At 36.0% G+C, this 18734-nt stretch overlaps 1 protein-coding gene across 16 annotated transcripts in view; it reads right to left on the bottom strand.

Moving 5' to 3' along the window:
* SORBS2 (sorbin and SH3 domain containing 2) overlaps positions 1-18734 on the bottom strand; it is a 209193-nt gene that overhangs the window by 167337 nt on the left and 23122 nt on the right. For all 16 annotated transcript variants that reach the window (XM_058192271.1, XM_058192258.1, XM_058192261.1 and 13 more), the window contains exon 2: positions 15683-15820. The gene's annotated coding sequence lies outside the window, so the exon portion shown is untranslated. The remainder of the gene's footprint in view (positions 1-15682; positions 15821-18734) is intronic.

The raw sequence follows: 18734 nt of genomic DNA, 5'->3' as shown, positions 1-18734 counted from the left end.
TTGCTTACAGCTCAACTTGATTCTGCTTGATTCTGATACAGAAAAATGGATAATTGGCAAATCACTAACCTACTTCTATCCCAAATCATTCACATGTAAAACATACAAGCCCATGTCATTGGCTGTTTCATATTATCTTCATTAGATTGCAAATATAATTTTATTAGGTCATGGAAGTCAACTCCCTCTGAGACCAATTTTACATGCAAAATTGTTCATGATGCTAAATACCAAGTCTCAATTCTCTTTCTTGCACCTCTTTAGATCTGGTAATGCTTTAGAGGTGCAATGTCTCAATTTGGTCAGAGTCCTCAGCCAGCAAAGCTGGCTGAGGAACTCTGGGAGTTGAAGTCCAAAGTCTTAAATACCAAGTCTCAATTCTCTTTCTTGCACCTCTTTAGATCTGGTAATGCTTTAGACGCTCAATAATATTGATCTGAAACCCCAATCTTAAAATGCAATGTCATAAGAGATCAATATTCTTTATTCTATCTGGAAGAACATCAAACACATTTTGTTTCTTTTTTATCTGTCTATACTATCTTGTCTGGATTGCTGATTATATATTTAACATTCAGTTCTGGCTGCCAGCTGCTTTTTATTGAATATAGTTAAATGAGTCACAGTATCACACAGTTAGGCCTAGAAGAATCTACATCAAGTGTCAGAACTGATTTATGTTTATAGCGAACCAGCCAAGGAAACAAACTAGTGACAATCTTCCATGTGTCAAATTGCTGTTGGATTATTATCAGAAATGGGAGCTTTGCCATTCCTCTGAAGTTTCCACTATTTGGAGCCTAGTTAGATCAGAAAGCAAATTCTATTTCTCATGGCACCTCAGGTAACATTGTGCTCCCTTTTTAAGGATCCTGATGCTAGTTGAACCAAGAGCAAATCAGCTTGCTTATAACTAAAACTACTATCACATATTGTAGATCCGGCATCATGAATAAAAAAAGATGAAGTAATAACATTAATAAATAATAATAAATAATAATATAATAATAAATAATAATTATAATAAAATAATAAAACATTAATAAATAATAATAATAATATAATAAATAATAATAAATTTGTATTGTATGTATTGTGTTTTTTACTGGCTGTGAACCGCCCTGAGTCCTTCGGGAGAAGGGCGGTATACAAATATAATAAATAAATAATAATAACATTATGAAAAAAATCATGCACCTAAAACATTTGTCACACTGCCAATGAACTTTGCACTAAAGAGAAAAAATGGGGGAGAAGTAACAAGTTAAATATAGAAAAATTCAGCTTAACTAAAAACATATTCCAACAGGATAGAACAATATCTGTAGAGATTTATTCAATCAAGGATGCCTCATTTTTTCTTCTTCAGCACATTATCCCCACATAGGTTTTCAGTTCTACACATATATTAGACTTAGCTATTTGAGATTAGTAAATATTTGATCATAATGATCATGCTTATTTCTCTAAGTCTATGATTCTGTAGAGCTAACCCTTGTGTTAATCCTGATGAGTTCCCAGAACAGGTCTGGAATGTACAGCTTCTTCAGGAGGCCACAAACAATGGCTATATTGCAATATTAATATGCGATTGGAAAGCCTAACTTAATCTCATTTAATTTCAGACAGGAAAAAGATACTCCTTAAAATGGATTATTAAATAGAACAGAAATCAGTGTGTATATATATATATATATATATATATAATTTCATTTTGTCACAACAGTATACACAAACATTGTCGTAAGTAAAAAAAACATATCATGAAGAATATATATACATATATATAAGTAAAGAATATGCATCAGCTATATTAATTTGATATAATAAAGGGAACAATAGAACAGGAACGGTAGGCACTTTTGTGCTCTTATGCACGCTCCTTATAGTCCTCTTAGGAATGGGGTGAGGTCAATAGTAGACAGTTTTTGGTTGAAGATTTTGGGATTTTGAGTAGAGACTATGGAGTCAGGTAATGAGTTCCAAGCATTAACAACTCTATTGCAGAAGTCATATTTTCTGCAATCAAGTTTGAAGCGGTTGACATTAAGCTTGAATCTATTTTTTGCTCTTGTAATATTGCGATTGAAGCTGAAGTAGTCATTTACAGGAAGGATATTGCAATAGATGATTTTGTGTGTTAAACACAGGTCATGTCGAAGTCATGATACTCAATAAATACTCAATTAGTATTTATTATAAGTAAATCAATAAATAAACTCAAGAAATATTTCTTGAGTTTACTTTCAAACTCAAAAAATGAGTAATGCAGACTAGGAAATCTGAATTTAAGAGGATGGAACATAAGACAATAAGGTTCCTTAAGAAACTCTATTGATAACAAGCAGAAAACCAGCCAGGGAGATATGCCACAAAAGCATGACGATTACGGAAAATTAGCCCAACCTAAAGACATTTTTTACATTGCATTTCACCATAAGATTGGTGGAAGTGGACCTGAAATTCTATAACAATTAATACAGAAAGGAATCCTACTGAATGTATTCATAAGTTAATACATCAGATAGGAAATGAAACTACCAATTTGCAAGCCTTCCAAAATAATCAGCCCCATTAAATGTTAAGATAATGTAGAATATGGTGTGTGTGTAAGAATAGAACAGAACAGAAACGAACAGAACAGAACAGAACAGAATAGAATAGAATAACAGAGTTGGAAGGGACCTTGGATGTCTTCTAGTCCAACCCACTGCTTAGGCAGAATACCCTACACCACTTCAGACAAATGGTTATCCAATCTCTTCTGAAAAACTTCCAGTGTTGGACAATTCACATCTTCTGGAGGCAAGTTATTCCACTGATTAATTGTTCTAACTGTCAGGAAATTTGTCCTTAGTTCTAAGTTGCTTTTCTCCTCGATTAGTTTCCACCCATTGCTTCTTGTCCTGCTCTCAGGTGCTTTGGAGAACAGCTTGACTCCAACAATAGAATCCAACAATGATTGTTTGAAATTTGAAAAAAATGTCAAAAAGTACAAGTGTTTTATCTAATAAGAACAAAAAAAATAGAAAGAAAGACTGCTTTAAAGGAAACTAGCATTCTGTCAAGTATCTTCACTAGCTAACAGATATGAGTAGATTTTTCTTTTTAATTTGCACTACAAAGCAGTCACATATAAAATCTGCTGCATGATTTGTGGAATTTATGGAAGTTTCCATTTTACAAGTAAAATAATTCCAGTATAGTAATAATATTTTAGGCTCGTATTGGATAACTTGGAGTATAAGGCTATGATTTGATGACAAACTGCACAGTTTTTTTAAATGTGAAATTTCTTATTAGATTATCTCAAATAGCAGATGGTGCTTATTCCACCCTCAAGGTATGATTCACTTAAGAACCACATCACTTAGCAATGGAAATTCTGTTCCCGATTATGATCATAAATTGAGGACTACCTGTATTTTTCTCTGAAGTTTAGCTGTCCATGTTAATATTTCAGCTTCGGCAAGTCTGGTAGTGTAGCATTGTAATAATGTAATATTGCTGCTGAATCAAGATACCCATGGTCATCAGTTGCTTTAGAGTAGTGTTTCTCAATCACAATGCTGGCTTTGGAATTCTGTCAGTTGAATTTCACACATCTTAAAATTGCCAAACTTGAGAAATACTGCTCTAGAGCAGGAAGGAGAGAAGCTGGAGTTCTGAAAATTTTCTTTCTGCACAAGCTTCCCCAAGGATCATGACAGTATATTTGTCAGCCATAAACCCCATGCCCTTCTATCATTTATAATGCAGTGCCTGCTCATAAGTAGCAGCTTAACTGCAACCAAATTTTCAGAATGTGTGATTGCTCTTGGCGAAGGATAATGCATTGGCTGGATACCTATGGGATCAAATTCTACAATACTGTGCAAGGCAGGGGTGAAATGTAAAATTTGTTACTACCGGTTCTGTGGGCATGGCTTGGTGGGGGAAGGACGGTGTAATGTGACTGGGTGGGCATGGCCAACTTGTTTTTAAAACTTTTAAAAGCCTTTTTCTACAACCTCATCGGCCGAAGAGGAAGAGGTTATAAAAAAAATGCTTTTAAAAGCCTGTTATGATCAGGCAACTCAGTTGGGATTGCCAGAGGAAAAAAAGCTTTTTAAAGGGTTCTGAAGATCCCAGCTGAGTTGCCTGATCACCAAAACCTTTTAAAAATATTTTTTCTACAACCTCTTCAGCCGAAGAGCTTGTAGAAAACATGCTTTTAAAGGATTCTGGTGATCAGGCAACTCAGCTGGGATCACCAGAGGAGCCTTTTAAAAGCTTTTTTTTAAACAACCTCTTCGGCTGAAGAGGTTGTAGAAAAAATGCTTTTAAAGGGTTCTGATGATCCCAGCTGAACCATGCGATCATCGGAGGCTTTTTTTTTTACTTTTAAAAGCATTTTTTCAGCCGAAGAAGTAAAAAAAAAACCTTTGATGATCATGCGGCTCAGCTGGGGTGGGGGTGGGGGCAGGGATTTTTGCTACCGGTTCTCCGAACCACCTGCTGCCATTGCTACCGCATCAGGCAATCCGGTCCGAACTGGGAGCATTTCACCTCTGAAGTAAGGTAGTAAAATAGTCTGTTCAAACTTAAAACTCTGAATGGTACTGAATATATATTTCTTTCCCAGGAATTAAGAACAGTATTTAATAGTATTGTTCCTTTTTTCTGTCTATTAGATAAATTGTCTGTAAATGTAATGGATTAGTAAGAGAGAAAGAAATGTCTGTAAAAACCAAACTGAGGGCTTACTTTAATTTTAACAACATATAGAGTGAGGGTGGCATGCACTGTCTGGCCAATGCAGCATAACACATCCCACCAGTTTGTCTGCTCTAACTCTTTCTAAGGCCCTTCCTCCCTATCTTTTTCTTTTCAGCCAATGTCACCAGTGTCTCAAGGCAGTATAGCCTATAATAATTTCCCAAGGCCCTCTCCTCATTCCTTTTCCTGCCTCCACATCTGCTTCTGCAAAAGATGCCTCAGTTGGCATAAACATTTTCAGCAGATTTTTGTGCATTAAATTTGGAGTCTGTTAAAGTGAGACCTGTTAAACTGAGCGTTTACCAATATGCTAAAATGTCAAATGTAGATTAACTTAAATGTATGAAAATGGTACAAGAATAGCTATCTTATTGTGAGTACAAATAGTGAATACTTACGACCACAGTTGAGCCCAAAATTTCTGTTGCTAAGTGCCACTTTTGTTACGTGAGTTTTGCCCCATTTTATGACTGTTCCTGCCACAGTTAAGTGAATCACTGCAGTTGGTAAATTAGTAACACAGTTGTTAAATGAAACTGGTTTCCCCATTGACTTTACTTGTCAGAAGTTTGCAAAAGGTTGAGCCCTGGACACTGCAACTGTCATAAATATGAGTCAGTTGCCAAGCATCAGAATTTTGATCATGTGACCATAGAGATGCTGCAATGGTCGTAAGTGTGAAAATGGTCATAGGTCACTTTTTCAGTGATGTTGTAACTTTGAATGGTCACTAAATGAACTGTTGTAGGTTGAGGACTACCTGTAATTTTTCCTGCCCTAAAGTTTACCTAAAGCAATAGACTCTATAGAATGTAATGGTAAATGGGGTAAAGATATTCTGAGTGCAATGTTATCTTTTAAGCAGCATATTACTTGCTTTGCTGTGGAAGTGGAGCAGGTTTACCAATCAGGTATTCTTCCCAGAGGCTTTCTTATTGCATAAGTGATTATTTGCCTTCCAGAAAATCTGTAATTGTTTAATAAATAATATATTTGGAAGAGAAATTGACCATGTAGACAGCTGTTCCATTAAACACATTTTAATGGTCACAATTCACAGAGAAGATACAGCATATGGTAGGTAATCATAATGGAGTCAAGGTATTTGTATAGCTTTTATTTGAATCTGGGGTATTATAAAAGATGGCAGGAAAGATTATGGTCAAGTCCGGATGACTAAACAGATACAGCTCAACAGTTTTCTTAGCTGCAGAACAGTTTGCCAGTTGCTCTGCTCTGTGATGTTTTTCAATTTCTCTAGCTCGCTTAATGTCCTAGTAGCCACTGCTGGTGTTCCATCTACACGCAAACGAGGTTCTCTCCAGCTTTGCTTCCAAGCCCAGTCACAGTTGATCAGAGGCTACTAAGGCTATTTTAAAGTCACCATTGATATTCTTTGAAGTTGTGAAAGGTTTAAATCTCTACATCCTTTCTGTGGTTTAATTTAGCACATACAAACACAGATCAAATTGTTTGTGTGTGTGTGTGTGTGTGTGTGTGCGTGTGCACATACATGTACTCTAAATACACCTTCTAATAGAGTGACCTATTTTGGAAGATCCTGTATATTCTCTAGAAATACAAGCTGTGTATATGATACAGTGATGAGAACTATGTATTTGCATTATCACACTTAATATACACACACACGCGAGAAATAATTTGGAAGTAATGGTGTGCTGATGTAGAAAAGGGCATGTAGTCCAGTGGTGGGTTTCAAATTTTTTTACTACCGGTTCTCTGGGTGTGGCTTGGTGGGTGTGGCATGGCTTGGTGGGCATGACAGGGGAAGGCTACTGTAAAATCTCCATTTCCTCCCAATCAGCTGAGACTTGGTAGGCAGAGAATAGATGGGGTGAAGCCAGTCAGAATTTTTACTACCGTTTCTCTGAACTACTCAAAATTCCTGTTACCGGTTCTCCAGAACTGGTCAGAACCTGCTGAAACCCACCTCTGATGTAGTCCTTTTTGAAATGTAATGATTTCAATTTGCATCAAAGCAAAAACAAAACACATATATGTGTTAAAAATACTTCAAATCACAGTTAGCTTGCCAGGGTACAGTTTTTTTGTTCATTTTGAACAGGTAACTGAGCATTCCTGCTCTCATGATCCAGGACTATTAAAGATGAAATGATATAATGTATTATTTCCAAATATATATTATGATAGGAATATCCTGAAAAATTGACACTTTGCCTAGCTTGTCCATTATGTGTTCATCCTCCTTTTGCAAGGAACAACGGTTTGAAACTGATACAATCTAGGTTCATCAATTATTTTACAAAAACTTAAACAGCTCTAATAGAAATGTAAAGATTCTATATTGTTTTTATGCAGACATTATGGATAATAATTTAACAACATGCTAACATGAATTCACAACTATCTGGGTTCTTTATTATAATAAGAAAATGGTCATTATCCCTTCAGGAAATAATATTCTTTTGCTCTACCTGTCCTTTGCAAGGAGCTCTCTCCCATCAGAGTTCAGATGGCCCTGATTTAACTGGCCAAAACAGTCAAAGAAATCAATAGAAAATAACAAAAATAAAGATAAAAGATGGCAAGTGCAATGAAAATTTCACTGTCTCCTGCTAAAGGCCTGGTTGAAGAGCCAGGTCTTCACAGCCTTTTTTAAACTGGGGGCTTTCTGGATCTTGGGGGGAACCTTGTCCCACAGGACAAGCAATGCTACAGAGAATGTGCATTTCTGAGAGATAACATTATTTAATCAAAGGAACCTAGATCACACCAATCAATCTATGGAAGAGCTTATCTTCAGAAGTTGTGGGTGCTCCGTCATTGGAGGCTTTCTAAAAGAAACTGGACAACCATTTCTCTGAAATGTGGTGAACCTTTTCAGCACTGAGTGCTGAAACAGGAGCACGCACGGACACGGGAGAGCACCGGAAACTGGAAGAGCAACTCCCTAGTGTGTGCTTCCAGTTTCTGGCATGTGCATGCGTGCCGGTCACCTGGTCTTCTCGTTTCTGGCATGCATGCATGTGTGAAGACCAACTGGCCGGTGCACATGTGTGCGCTGGAAAACCAGAAGCTCAGCTTCCTAGCGTGCATGTGTGCCAGGTAGCTGCTCTTCTGGTTTCCGGCACTCCCATGTGCATGAAGACCAGCTGGCAGCACACAGGTGTGCGCCAGAACCCAGAAGAGCAACAGGCAACGGCTGGCATGCCTGGAGAGATGGCTCTGTGTGCCACTTCTGGCATGCGTGCCATAGGTTTGCCATCATGGGCATAGATTCTCCTGCTTAAACAGGGTGTTGGACTAGAAGATCTCCAAACTCCTTTCCAGCTCTATGTTCTATGTTCTACCATTGCAGTATTGAATTGGCCAAGAAAATATTATGGGAGACATGTAGTCCCTCAAGGAACTAGGCCCTATGCCATGTAGGACTTTTTAGATAACAATCATCACGCTGAATTTCACAAGATTCTTGATTATGTGCTGATTATATGTTGTTTTTGTATGTTTATTTTGGTTTTCTATAGTATTTATTCCATTTTTATTTTACTGTTGTATGACACCCAGAGTAAAACACTTTAACAGGGAAATCAGTTAGTAATAACATATTATATGTATTAGATGCAACTTCATGTAGTGAAACATGAAAATATTTCATTCCAAATTTTCATAAAATATGTAACAGTACTTTTTGAAATATATACTTTTGTTAATTAAGAAGTAGCCCCAAGGTATCAAGGCCAATTGTTTTTGCATTTTAGAAGTGGAAGTTTAAAGGAAGAAAACTGTAATTGTTAAAAACTCCAACTCCTGAAAGGTTTGCCAAGGGCAAGGAGTTACAGGGCATAATGGCTGTAATGATATATGGAAAGACTTTAGGAGATGAAACAAAGAGATGCTGTCAAGGAAACAGTCAGAACGGAGGCAATATAGTCCAAAGCAGTGGACAGTGGGCAAAGCAAGATGGTGAGAAGAGGCTGACAAGAAGATGGCAGGAGATTTGTACTTTCAGACCTTCAAGATTCAGTTTATATAGCCTTATAATAAAGTAGAAATAGCTTAATCTTCCTATCGTTCCCATCACCCATCTCCTTCCACTTATGAGTGCATGACTGTAACTTTGTTGCTTGTATCCTTACGATTTATACTGATATTGTTTCCTGATTGCTTATTTGTACCATATGACTATCATTAAGTGTTGTACCTTAGAATTCTTGATGAACGTATCTTTTCTTTTATGTACACTTTTATATGCACCAAGACAAATTCCTTGTGTGTCCAATCACACTTGGCCAATAAAAAATTCTATTCTATTCTGTTCTGTTCTGTTCTGTTCTGTTCTGTTCTGTTCTGTTCTGTTCTATTCTATTCTATTCTATTCTATTCTATTCTATTCTATTCTATCTGGTTGCATTTTCTCTCTGGTCTGTCTGAGAAACTGACAATGGACGTCTTAATGCCTTTGGAAAGATAAAAAAAGCTCTCAAATTTCTATCAGTTCCAAAATACATCCCAAATAGTGTGACAATTTAAGTCCTACACATTCTGGTGGTATCATAATACTCCAGCCCTTAGATCAGGCAATTCAAAGAATTGTACTGTACTTAGCTTGAAAGTTGATAACGATTTCCTATTTCATAGAGATCAAAGACAAAACACCCTAATGATTGAAAAGATGCAGTTCAAAAAATATACAGTCCCGTTTTGCTACCCTAGAATTTGATAAGACAGGAGGTGGGTTTGTCACGGCCAACCCGCCGTGGCCAACTCATCATGGCCAACTCGCCACAGCCAACTTGTCTTGGCCAACTCGCTGCAGGACAATTTGCTATGGGTCAAGAGTGATACTAATATTAAAGAAATGGTAGAATTAGAATCATTAAAGAAAGGATGCAAAAGGAGGAACAGAATGAAATATGAATAACAATTTTTTTAAAAAAATATTTATTTTGAATTAAATTGAATTGTTAAATTGTTCTGTGACGAGAATCATCCGGCAATGAGTTGGCCATGGTCAGTTATCCCATAGTGAGTTGGCCATGGTGAGTTGTCCCACAGTGAGTTGGCTATGGTAAGTTGGCTGCAGCAAATTGGCTATGGCAAGTTGTCACATTCTGACAGGAAATGTATCTTAAATCTCTACATAAGTTTTAAGATGAAAGAGTGGATTGCGTCTATAAAAGTAAGGATAATAATAAGAAAGGGCGCCAAGATCCATAAATTGTTTTGTCTTCGTCTCTGACAGAGCATTGAAAAGGATGCCCTTCAGCCTCCACAATTTTGTACTCCTAATTTAGTTGTTCACCTAACCAGAAATGCAGAAGAAAATAGATTTGCATTATTTTGGCATGTTCCTAGAGCAGGAATTGAATATTATTATCTTCACAATTTTGCAAGCAGAATTTTAAAAGAGAAAATCAAGCTACTGACAACCTTTCCAACATGCTCTGTAGAGAAGATCTGCCGAGGGCTAGACAGATATCAAAAACCAACAGCATGATAATGATTGCTCAACACATCTTCAGTAACTTGCATAGAGTGGAACTATTCTGATCTTAACCATATGCCCAAGCACAGAATGTCACCATGGGAGCAGCCTGCCCAAGTACAGTTGCATTATGGATACTTCAACTAGTGCTTGACTGGATGAGATTATGAAAAAAAGTGAACTCCTCCACCAGATAAATTTGTTAATCACAGTGAACAGTTTATTGACAGTAAATGCTAAAGAAAGGTATGGCCAATTATATTTCAAGATGATTTTTAAACCACACAAATTTACAACCCTATCTGCGTCCAAAAATATTTAGTTCAGGTACATGTAGCATATAGAGATATCCAGATTTTATTTCCTGAACTGAAACATGGAAAATAATTTTATAATGCCTTGGTAAGGCCACTTTATAATGCCTTGGTAAGGCCACACTTGGAATACTGCATTCAGTTTTGGTTGCCGCGATGTAAAAAAGATGCTGAGACTCTAGAAAGAGTGCAGAGAAGAGCAACAAAGATGATTAGGGGACTGGAGGCTAAAACATATGAAGAACGGTTGCAGGAACTCGGTATGTCTAGTTTAATAAAAAGAAGGACTAGGGGAGACATGATAGCAATGTTCCAATATCTCAGGGGCTGCCACAAAGAAGAGGGAGTCTGGCTGTTCTCCAAAGCACCTGAGGTAGAACAAGAAGCAATGGGTGGAAACTGATCAAGGAAAGAAGCAACTTAGAACGAAGGAGAAATTTCCTGACAGTTAGAACAATTAATAAGTGGAACGACTTGCCTGCAGAAGTTGTGAATGCTCCAAAACTGGAAATTTTTAAGAAAATGTTGGATAACCATCTGTCTGAGATGGTGTAGGGTTTCCTGCCTGGGCAGGGGGTTGGACTAGAAGGCCTCTAAGGTCCCTTCCAACTCTGTTGTTATATTATATTATATATTAATTGGTTATTCGTTCCAAATTCTTCATGTCCTTAATCTAGGAGAGGAATGTGTTTTTAACTACTTCTTGAGAGAACAAACAATTTACGAAATGGTATGGTACCACAATGGTTAGAAATGTATTGGACAGTGCCTCGTTAATAAATTCCATAGATATACTAAATACAAGTGAAAAATCAATAGCCTAGTATATGTAACACAATAACAATTTTCTAGTTTTCTTTCCTCCTTATATCCATAATATATGGTTTTTAATTCTGTGGTAGAGATAAAGGAGAAATATGCCTTGCCCAAATTTTTAAACAAACTCACCCTATGCATACTTTACAAAATCATATACAAACAGGAAAAAAGATGTACACTATATTCCTCATGAATAAGAATCAAGAAAGACTTTATGATAAAAACATAACAAGTAAACAATATCAAATTTGATAAATTTCTCAAATGTATATCTCCATGCATTTGTTGTCATCAACTCGACCTCAGGTCAATTAATGTTTTCCTACAGTTTCACTCATTTCACTCAACTCCCTTCCTGAATGTCTCATCCGAAGATTATTTTGATAGTCAAAACACAAACAGCTTTGGACATGACATGATATAGACGAGAGAGAAAAAAGAAGCCAAAAAAAAAAAGTACTGCCAATAAAACCATTTAACATTTGATGTTTTATTTCCACTGTCTAAAATACCACCAAGCTTCTTTCTGTATCAGGAAGTTTCATCATTTGACAGGCAGAAAAATAGCATGATTCCTGTTTAGCCAAGTGGAGAAAATTTGAAAAAAGTATTGCCATATATTTTAATATTTTGGCCAAACAGATCACTACTACTACCCCCACCCCCCCAAAATCAAACAGGAGTAGGTACATTCTGAAAGCATAAAAGTGTCTTTGTTTTTAATAGGCAGGACAACAAGATGAACATATTCTTTCACACACACAGACACAAACACACAGGTGTGTCTGTGTGTGTGTCTGTGTGTATAAAACTTCAGATTTGTTTTATTTTAAAAATAAAGATATGAAAAACAGCTTTTTGAAGGATGAATTGATTATTTTAATAAGGGGCAGGATTAAAAAAAAGGAACACTTAATGTTTTCCTCACAATTTCTCTGCTTCCCTCTCCTCAATTCCTTTTACTTTATGCCATTCCGGGTGAATTTCCATTTCATTTCATAACTCTGTTTTGACAACATATATCCTAGTTTGTGATATAAAATTATTCAGTAAAATTTACAAATAAGAAAAATAGAATAATGATTATTTATCTGCACGAACATGCATTGGTTCTGTAGACAAGAAAAGAACTTCCTTTACTAATAAGTAAAATCCACTCTTGGTCTTTCATTACATGCACAGCTGCTTCCCAAAATTTCTTTCCTTCCAATGAAGACAACACGTTAAAAGTGTTTCCTCAGTGGAAGCAACTAATGCTCTCCTTTGTTCTCTTCCCTGAACTTCTAACTCATGCTATGTTAAACATATTGAAATCAAATAAAGAGCCCAGTCTAATGCTTATTTTGCAAAATAAGAGGCTGAATATGTTGAATCTAGATTTATATATAGCAAATTGGGTGACAGAAATGAAGTTATGTTCTCTGTGGCACTAATAATATTGTACTAGTACAATATTAGAAAAAGAATTGGGAAGATATTCTGTAAGGTGTAGAATGCTGAGTAAACCAGGGGAAAAAATCAGGCAGAAGCACCATCCATTTATTAAAGTGGGGTGGGAGACAGAAAAAGACTGCAGAAAAAAGAGAACTATAGCAAGTATGAGCTGTATAGATTTAGATTTAATCCAGATCTGAATTTTATACTTCATTTGTTTAGAAGTCACATTCCCTTCTACAGGAGATTTTTTTCTGATCACAAGACCATGACAAATAGCTGTTTGTGGTTTCTCAGAAAAGGAAAGGCACAAATTCAAAATAAATTTATGTAGAATAACAGAGTTCTTTATTAAGATTCTTAAATATACTCTACATATGTTTTCGCTAATGTTAAAGTGTGTTAGAATTCCACTTATTCTTTGACCTTTTTAGGACTAAGTGATCAATCCTCTAGTCTACAAACAGAATTCAATTAATGTAGAGTGGGACCTGGCTGGTATTTGGAAAGGTGACCATGGGAAAACTCAAGGCTGTAAATTTTGTGAAGCAATACAACAAACAACACATGCATCCACAAGAGCTAATCTATAAAATTACAATTCCAGGAGCCAGGAGTGGTTTGAGGGCACCTTTATTTTCTTACTCAAACTCATTGCAAATCAGTGCATAGAAAGTTACAGTCCTAATTGCTTCATAAAAAGTTGTAAATTTATCTATAAAAGTAAATTTATCTCTTTGGGGGCAAAAGTTCTATCTAGGTTGTGGAGAGAAGGAGGAACAGAATGTAAAGTGGGCTGCATTGATCATGGATAATGTAGATTTTCCCAATCTGTTGATGATATATTGGGTAAATATTATGAGAATTGAACTCCAACATTTGTGAAGAAGCTAGGGAAGAGTACTGAGCATTGAGCTAGGATTACAAAATGTTGCTATGGGGCAACATTATGCTCTAAAAACCTAGCAATTAATGCATATACCTTTCCTATTTGGATACTTATACAAACACTGGTGCCGGCTCATATCAACAAATCCTATATATATTTTCTCAGAAATAAAGTTCTCTTATGTTCAACTGCTCTTACTATGTCTGCATAAAATTACTTATTTATTTAGCTAATATCTGCTATGCTAATATTTCTTTAACATTATGGAGTTCCTGAAGACTGAGTCAGGTAAATTTTCAAAAATCCAAATAGTATTTTTTTTTCCCAATAACTTATTTGACACCAGTACTGGAAAGTGAACAAAGAACACACTGTCAAAGAGGAAATCTGCACAGAATGTTACTGTTTGTTCTCTATGAATGCAGAGGTATATTTGCTAAAAGAAAGACATTCCATTCCTCTCCAGAGATTTCCCCTTCATTCAGTAGAACGACAGCTCTGGGTTCACATCCCTTCCATTTAAATTATGTCAGTCTGTTAGTTACAGATCCTTATTTGCTAGGCAGTACTTTGTTACAAAAATTAATTCTCAACTTCAGCTTGGCTTTACTTGTTCCTAATAACGAAAGTAATTATTTGTATGCAATTTGCTCTTGGAAGCCAAATAAGAGCATTTAAATATTGAACTAGGGGAAAATTACTGTGCAGAAAATGTTCTTTGGCACATCATTCTTGCATTTTCACAAAAAGTTAATACTATAATTGAGTATTGATATGTTTGCCAGCCTTTGCCTCCCCCGAATGGACAAATTGAGGTAGGATTACTCTTATTTGGAGAATTGCATTCAGATTAATTCTTATTGTAGTTCTTTTGGGTTTCTTCTGTATTTGCCCCAATTACTCTTACATTTGCTCTGCCACAGTGAAATATAAGGAAGCATATAACTGGTGAGTTTCAGAGAACAGAACATATTGATGGAGCATCGTATTAGTGGCAACCCTTCTTTAAAAAGATTTTACAAGGTCATTCTCTATTTTTACTCTAATTCTGTATCCCTCTTGATTCTAGCAGATAGTCTGTAACTGATTGCTGTTGTTATTCTTGGCTGGTGACTATAAAATACTATCTTCCCCAATCTGCCACCCACTGTATGTTTTGGGAGACCAATCAAAATTCCTATCTAGCTGTCAGACCAACCTTCATCAGTCTGCTAAATGCAATACAGTAGACTGAAGAAAGAGTTGAAAGAAGAGAAAAGGACAATTAAAACAAGTTTAAGGAAGGATAATGACGATATTGATATAAATTGTTATTCAAAGAAAAAATGACACAAAGGAGTTTTAGCCAACGATAGAGGTAAGGATAGAGTTAATAAACAAAAGGAAGCTAAAGGAGACAGCAAGTCAAAACCAGTTCATGTACTCAGGAAGAGATGCAGCTTTTCTTGCATGACAACCCTGATGTACAGGCGGCTGTTGGCAGGCAGTGTGTTACTGAGAAACTTAAATGAATCCTAAAAGGTATTATATCAGGATATGGTGGACTCATAAAAAAAAAACAGCCCAAAGAAATATGTTTTTGCTGATTTAACCAGCACACTGTAAAAATGAGATTTTCTCAAATAGATGTCCAATTCTGAATAGCAAATGATTTGCCTTTCAACTTTAGACTTGTTTAAATCTTTTCAAATGCAATAATCAGAAAATAAAAATTCAAGAGACTAAAATATCGTTCTCTACTTAGAATTAATTATGAACATAGTTGGCATTTGATAACTTTTTTCTGAATAATTAAGAGTTGACCAAAAGTCACCCAGCCTCGCAAAACTTTTGTGTAATATGCGCATATGAAAGATATAGCATGAGAAAGAAAACAAGTATAACTCTTGTGGCAGGTTCTTATAGAATGATAATTTATAATCTAGAAACATTAGCTAAGAATGCAGAACAAAACTGCAAATCCTTTAAGATAGACACACACAAAAAGTAGAGAATTACCAGTCAGACGAGTCTTCCTGTTTTTGAAATGTCGAAGATATTAGTATTCTTGTTCTTGTACATCCAGATCTTGTTAACCCGGTCTTCTCTTAAGGCTTAGTTCCTCTAAAGGTCTAAGTTTAACTGAAGAACAAGAACCTGCAATCAAGAGAAAAAGAGAAGGCGATAAGAGCAGGAAAGAATTTCAGCTGCTGGCTGCTGCTACTGTTCTAGAAGCATTTGAGCTATTTTCAGCACTTGGCGGGTTTGTCCGCAGTAAGAGAAACCAGAAAGTATACATAGGCAGGAAACTTAGGAGAACTTGGTCTGCTGCTCAAATTCCACATCCACTTTTGAAATGTTGAGAAAAATCAATTTTCAGGCTATTCAAAAAATGTTTGCACCAGAACCAGACCACAATCACCTTCATTTTTCTTGGACCCAGCAACCAGTGTGGCAAGCACAGAAAATGTTGTGTTTCTAGTTTCTGACAGATTCATGCCAGTTTCTCTGAACAGAAGTTCATTCTACCCTTACTTTATTTTGCATCCAAATGTTTTGGATCCTTCTGGCATCAGTGTCCAGGAACAAACTCAGCTTCCTAAAAGGGAAGCCACCAGTTTATTTCCAGTTTGCAACTAAATTTTTGGAATCAGTCACTCAGCTATTTCTGAATGTTAGTGACAGAGGCTGTTGACATTGTAGTATTTAACTAACAGGGAATCCGAAACCAATCAGTCTTGCAATTACATTTTCAGTCACTGCCATGAAAGATAAACAATCATGCTCTCTTCAACTTAGAATGGCATAATTATTATGTATTTGAGATACTTTAGGCACCCACCATGTTCAAAACATGTTCAACACATCAATTTTTTTTGTTTTATACTTTTAATCTTTAGATTCAGAATTTTGGTATTTTTATGAGTTTGAACTTTTGATGTTGTAGCTTCATGAAGCTTCAATGATTGGGTATAAATAGATAAATAAACAAAGCACTATTTTAGAAACTTTAAGAAAAATCTATCTTTGTAGATGGAAAGCTGTGACTGAGAGAAAAGTAGAGATCTTGGCAGGACCAAATTTCAGAAAATATCTCCATTTTAAGGGCATCATTACCATCAGGAAGGAAAAAGTAATTATTTGTGAATTAGCCCTTTCCCATATGTCAGTGAACTTTCCAGGATGTCTAGAAGAGTGTGTATTGTTTGATTTCCTAACTGTGTTTTTCAGAAGAAATCCTACATCATCCAGAAACCACCAGATTACTCATATTAATTCTGAAACGTTCTTCAAAGGATGTTCCCTATTAGATTGAAAAATTAGCACACACACAAAACAAAACAATTTTTAAATCTTCCATTCAGGTTTCAGGCCAATCAAATTTTTATAACCTGTTGAAAGGGGTAAATTAATCCTATACCTTGGTGCTTGATACACAGGATATTTTCAGGAGGAGAGGGAAGAAGTAATACAAAACTCAGCAACAGAAACTCACATAGGGAAGGCTTTCTTTTTAAGAAAAGTATTCAACTAACGGATTTCCTAGAATTCATATTTTATTCAAGACAGTAGAATGAACATTCTCTGGAACAATTTCTTTAATTGTTGTCCCTGATTAAATATAAGCAATATTTATAAAATGTTCTACTAATTGGCATACGCTCTGTTTCATGTATACAGGCATAATTTTGTTTGCTTTTGCTAATGTACTATGTGGAAGGAAAATCTTGAACATAGTCAGTGCTGCATTTAGCAAACTGAAAATTGTGATTAAGCAAGTGTGAAGGACTCTTTCATATTAAACTGTAATATTACAAAAGCATCAGAGCTCAACCTTCGGGTTGATTCAACCATCACTGTTGCTGCTCCTTGCATTTCTCTTCTCCAAATGGGAGAATGAAGAACCATTAATAATGTAATAATACAGTGCTAAATAACTAAAATGGGAAGAAGGGAGGGAAGGAGGGAGGAAATTAGCATACTTAGTTTCTTTGACATTCACATTGGACATCAATAGAAACCAGAACAGTTTTTGTATATAAAGGACTCAGCTTCACTCCTAGTAAGTCTGCAGTTACTAGGATTGGGCAACAGGTCATGGAAAGGAGAAAATAGTAATTATGGGCTAGATGGACAGGTAGTTTAAACAAGTATAAGGCAACTTATAGGATTTCAGACAGAATTGACCAGGAAACTACAGTAGTTTTAAAACTTAGATTATAAGGCAATCACAATATTAGTTTTGGTCAGTAGACTATTGCATAACTAAGCTAATCAGTATACCTTCCTAATTTAGATCATTGCTTGTGCTGGTAAAACTAGCAAGGACGGTTTACGTTTATATTCTGATTAACTTATTCTTTTGTTTAACATTAAACAGATCTATTTTTTTAGCAGAAAGCTAAAGCAAAAATGCAACAAATCAAAGTTTTTACAAAACCATCATGGAAAGTTAGAATTAAAAGGATAATTATAGGCAAGGGAGCTGCCTTATTATTTATATCTCCTGTTTGAGTAGCAGCCAACTTAACTTTGAATAATTTGGGGAGGAAGAGGGGCATGACCAATGGATTGCTTTTATACGTGGAGCTGCACAGATTTCTAGTTTGCAACTAGAGATTGCAAACTATACCTGATATTCACTGTATATTCTGTTACAGGGCTGTCAAACTGGCCGCCCATGGGCCAGATGCATCACGTGCTGGCCATGCCCATGCCCAGTTTAGCAAAGGGAGGAAAAGTCCCAATATGTCATGTGACGCCGCCATAATGACATGAATTTGACACTCCTGTTCTATTATATACCGAGGAACAATGAGTTCAAACTGTTTCAACACTGACACATCTGTGGTTTGTTATTTTTGATCCAATGATGAAATGGATTATATAGAGCCCTACCATTCAGGATTCAGGCTGATTCAGGCTTTTTGCAGACACAAGGATTCATTTCTTGAGCAGGGTGGACTAGAAGACCTCCAAAGTCCCTTCCAGCCCTATGATTCTATGAAATCTATGCTGGGATGAATTTATAAGATGGTTTAAATACTTTGAAGATAATGAGTAGTATGTT

This window comes from Ahaetulla prasina, chromosome 8, assembly GCF_028640845.1.
Source record: "Ahaetulla prasina isolate Xishuangbanna chromosome 8, ASM2864084v1, whole genome shotgun sequence".
NCBI lineage: Eukaryota > Metazoa > Chordata > Lepidosauria > Squamata > Colubridae > Ahaetulla > Ahaetulla prasina.
Note: the sequence above shows the minus strand (reverse complement) of the source record. Positions and strands in the feature narration are given on the sequence as shown.